This window comes from Anas platyrhynchos, chromosome 3 (assembly GCF_047663525.1).
Source record: "Anas platyrhynchos isolate ZD024472 breed Pekin duck chromosome 3, IASCAAS_PekinDuck_T2T, whole genome shotgun sequence".
In the NCBI taxonomy this organism is placed as follows: Eukaryota; Metazoa; Chordata; class Aves; order Anseriformes; family Anatidae; genus Anas; species Anas platyrhynchos.
In genome coordinates this window covers 80363489-80368432 of record NC_092589.1, presented here as the reverse complement: position 1 = coordinate 80368432, position 4944 = coordinate 80363489, and the positions used below count along the sequence as shown (strand labels likewise).

The 4944-nt window shown below is 36.7% G+C and overlaps 1 long non-coding RNA gene across 1 annotated transcript; it reads right to left on the bottom strand.

Moving 5' to 3' along the window:
- Positions 1-550: 550 nt before the first annotated feature.
- On the bottom strand, positions 551-3595 carry LOC106014829 (uncharacterized). The gene is made up of 3 exons (XR_002398966.4): positions 3271-3595; positions 2706-2893; positions 551-1837 (listed from the first exon to the last, which is right to left on the bottom strand). It is a non-coding gene; the product is annotated as an uncharacterized lncRNA (long non-coding RNA).
- Positions 3596-4944: the final 1349 nt, after the last annotated feature.

Below are 4944 nucleotides of genomic sequence, written 5' to 3'. Positions count from 1 at the left end.
GGTACTACAAAAAAAAAAAAAAAAAAAAAAGCAGCTGGTCTAGTACAGATTGTTACTTGAAATCTTCAGTCAACGATGTGAAGAAACATTGCAATCTTATAACTTTCCCACTGCTTGTTAATTCTGTTTTTAATAAATAACAGAATAAATTCTGTTTTTTCGAAACACTTGGAGTCCATATACACAAACCAGGCTACTCAAACTTAATGTAGTAGGATATATGAGAGAAAAAAAAAGTGTTTTTGACTCACAGTACAGCAGGAACTTTTTTGTCTATTTGTAAATATTATAATGTCTTAACCCACTATCATAATAGTGTGCTAATTCAGAAATAAAACATTTATGTCAAAGGAATTTAGTCCCTCAAGACATTCAGGCTGATGGCCTCTTGGGAGACTCTGTCCCTTGTCCAGACCAACAGGCAATACTTTTAAGCCAAAGTCAACAGGGGTGGGATGCATGAAATAGCCATAACCTTATTTATTTTTTTTCCTTTATTTTCTCCTCTATTTTATTCCAAACTTTAAATAGAAATAAAACAGGACAGGAGAGTGAGAAGCTGTAAGCAGTAAGACATTTCATATATATCACTGATCACACACACACACACACAAAGACAAATAAAACAAATACTTCCATATAATTCTAACTGCAAGTAGAAATCTTGAGGTCTGAACCATGACATGATAATGTTACACCAATGTACACTTCATAGTGTACAGTATAATGTTATATTTCATAGAAATAATGCACTGTGTGAAAAAGATCACATAGTGGAGCCCTGGAAAAAAAGATCTATGCACAATTATAGATTGGGGAATGAAGATGTCTTCATGGTATGCAGTGACATCAAAAGGCAATAAACATAGGAAGAAACAATATGGAAAATTATATAATGCCGTTATATCAAGCAGTAGTAAATCTGTGCTCTGGATACTGTTTTCAGTTTGGGTTATCTCATTGCAGAAAGTCTGAAAATTACATGAATACAAAAGAACCATACAAGAACAGCAATGAAGAGGTAGTGGGTGAGCTTATTCTTCTATTATTTGGAAGTAGACATTAAGAATTAAAACAGAAAGTAGTGAACAAAAAAATAGAAGATGCAGTGAAAGCATGCTACATATTCTAGTATACTTATTTCTGGTATACTTATTTCTATAGTATAGGCACCAGAAGGTAGTCTGACATTTAAAAACAGTACTTTTAAAACAGGCATTGTTATTCTTGCAAGAGATAGTTAACCCAAGAAACTCACTTCAGCAAAATATTTATCAGAAATTCCAATGTAAGGCTAAAGTCAGATTAACATTTTGTAAGACTCAACATTGCACAGAACTAAAAGCTATCAAAAAAAAAAAGCTATCTTCATGAACTAGGACATCAGCTGGTCACCAGCTGGTGACAGGACAAAAAAAAATCTCATCTGTTAAGGGCAAGAAAAATGCCTTAATGTAGCTAAATGTTCAGTTACCCTCTGAAAACCAAGTCTGAAAATAGCATAGTAAGGTTCTTTGTTCAGTATTTCTTAATGAAGTTCAGCTCAGTCCTGTACTGCATAAACTTTATAATCTGCGATCTCTATCAGTTCAGCTGAGATCTTTATGATAAACTGCATTCTCTTGGGATATGCAGTTTGGCATCTTCAGTGGATAATGGCATTTCTAACAAAAGGAATATATCGAGAACTGTAGATAACTTATGTTGTATGGGTAAATCCAGCTCTCAAACTTACATGCAGAGGTACAGATCATCAGATTAGCAGCAAGACTGGCCAGGATGATGTCTTTCTTGGACCAAGAAAATCAACTGCTTCATACCCTGAGACTCAGCTTCACTATGCAATGAAGAGAAGAAAAGCCATTGTCACTTTTCTGTACAAATTTTCCTTGAGCTTTCTTTCTTTTCCAGCTTCTTGAAGGGGTAAATTATGTGTTTTGTGGCCATATGAAGGTTTTAATGTGTGGCCCACAGAAAAGAAAGATTTACAAACTCTGATCATTATCCTAATATGCTAATATTAAATTACAAGTGACAATTATAAATCAGCACATTTTCTCAAAACTAGAAATAAAAACTAAACAATTACCAAAAGATCTTTAAAGAAAGCAATAGCCTTGAGCTGGCTTCAGCCCACAAACACCTAGCATCTTAATGGTGAGCATATTATAGAGATTAGTAATGAGAACCACATTGGTATTTTGTTTGAAATGCGTATTGCAATTGCTATATTATGTTAAGTATAACTTAAATTTGTATTATGCTTTCAGAATATTTTGTATTTCTATGCTAGGTCAGAAATTTGTTTGTGACATAAAATACCTTCAAATAAATAAATTTGATATTAAACATTACACCCTCCAAACATGGAATATCTAACCGAACTTGTTCAGAGAGTATTGGACTGACACCTATTTGTAGAGGTAAGAGGCTTAAAGGCTTCTAAGCACTTTTGACTCTTAGCATGAGTATTATTTATGATTTCATGCTTGCCACGTTAAAACAAAAACTATTTACCAAATCAAGTGTTTAGTATTGAGAGGTACTGTAAAATATGGAGTTTTTATTATTTAGTTCAGTTTAAATCAAATAAATTTATTCAAAGATTTGCAGGATTTCTTGTTTAAGTGAAAGGCATAATCACACAGTTGTGTTCAAAGATTTAGGGGATAAAAGAGAAATGAGGTATAGATTTAAGCACTCACCTTTCTAATGGACATTGAAAAACACACTCTGCTCCTGAGGGTACCAGGAAAGAATTATAGTTTGAAGCTGCCATACCTCTCTAACTGCAGTGAACTGATATACACTTCAGTCAAGTAGGGAAGTCAGGCACTGAATTAATATTTCATCAATTCTCGTGGTCTGGGAAAAGCAAAATGTTTCTTCCACCCTAGAGAAAATAGTAGAATTCAACCATGAATGAAGAGCAAGGAACTAGTTATTAACATTAAGATTTCTGCATACTCAGTCAGGCATCATACAAAAGGTAGGTCACAATGAATCAGTTGTACAAAAAATGTTGCACAGTTCAAACTCCAAGCATCTGTTTCACGCATAGCTGAAGCATGAGATATTACTAATATTTCTTGTGTCCTACAGTTTATGTACATGGGAGTACAGTTTAACAAAACTCTACCTACCATACTTAGAGTGGTATACAAATGATGCAAATTCAGTTACATCAACAAATAATAACCCACAATGAAGAGAAATTTAAGAAAACCTTGATCATTTAACATTTGTGTTCTTTAGGCTGTTATGCCTAACCTTAAACATAGAATATCATTGACTTATTGACACCACAGCTTCTGTCTTGCATCCCAAGCTGTTAAAAATATGACTTCTGCCACACAAAAATTGTTTCATTAAGAAATCTGACAATGAGACATGCAGATCCCATTCCCTCTTCTCTGATTCAGCTGCTCAATCTACACCACATGAATAAATGAGCAAAAGCTATCACAATCTGAAGAATGATTTGCACAAATTCCTAATGTTTTCAAGGTACAACAAACTGCTGAACAGAACTGAACAAAGTTTTGCTCAAAATCCACTTCACAGTCCCTGAACTTATTTGTTTTCTCCCACTTGCTTTGAGAACAGGTTATCAGCTTTTGGTGGCAAAGAATGGCTGGGAAAACACGTCTTTAGGTAAGGCACAGCTGGAAGAGGCTAAATAACCTTCAGCTGGAGAACCTTTGTTCAGTAAGCAGTGAGTCAGCAGTGTGCCCAGGCAGCTAATAGGACAAAATGAATTTTAGGATGTATTAAACACAGCATATCCATCTGGTCAAAAGAGGTGATTCTCTATATTTTGTGTCAGTACAGCCTCCCCTTGAATATCATGTGCAGTTCTGGTCTCCACAATATTAATAAACAAACAAATAGATAAATAAATAAATGTTAAGGTCCTTGAAATGTCCAGAGGAGGGCAAAAAAGCTGGTACAAGGATTGGGAGGGAAAGGAACCATGCCAGAGGAGTTAAAATACTCCATATTAGCAAACATCATTGACACTACACTTATCCACAGGCTGCTGAGTATCATATACAGTCAAAGACAGGAAAGCAGGTCAATGAATAAGAAGGCATGTGCAACAAAGTGCATCACATGTTTTCACCAGCATTTGATTGATAATAACTAGTGATGGATTGTTACCTCTAAACAAGAGTTGATATCGGATTTGTAAAAGTGAAATGATGATTCTTGGTCAGCTGTGACAACATGACAACCTTTTTTTTTTTTCTTCCTCAGGGGGAGAGATTTAATTTTTTATTATTATTATTATTAATAATTTTAGTTTAAAGATTTATTTCACAGAATCACAGAATTTGTAGGTTGGAAGAGACCTCAAGATCATCGAGTCCAACCTCTAACCTAACACTAACAGTCCCCACTAAACCATATCCCTAAGCTCTACATCTAAACGTCTTTTAAAGACTTCGAGGGATGGTGACTCAACCACCTCCCTGGGCAGCCTGTTCTAGTGCCTAACAACCATTTCAATAAAGAAGTTCTTCCTAAGATCCAACCTAAAACTCCCCTGGCACAACTCTAGCCCATTCCCCCTCATTCTGTCACCAGGCACATGGGAGAACAGGCCATCCCCCACCTCACTACAGCCTCCTTTGAGGTATCTGTAGAGAGCAATAAGGTCACCCCTGAGCCTCCTCTTCTCCAGGCTGAACAAGCCCAGCTCCCTCAGCCACTCCTTGTAGGACTTGTTCTCCAGGCCCCTCACCAGCTTCGCCGCCCTTCTCTGGACCCGCTCAAGCACCTCCATGTCCTTCTTGTAGCGAGGGGCCCAAAACTGAACACAGTACTCAAAGTGCGGTCTCACCAGAGCCGAGTACAGGGGGACGATCACCTCCCTAGCCCTGCTGGTCACACTGTTTCTGATACAAGTCAGGATGCCGTTGGCCTTCTTGGCCACCTGAGCAC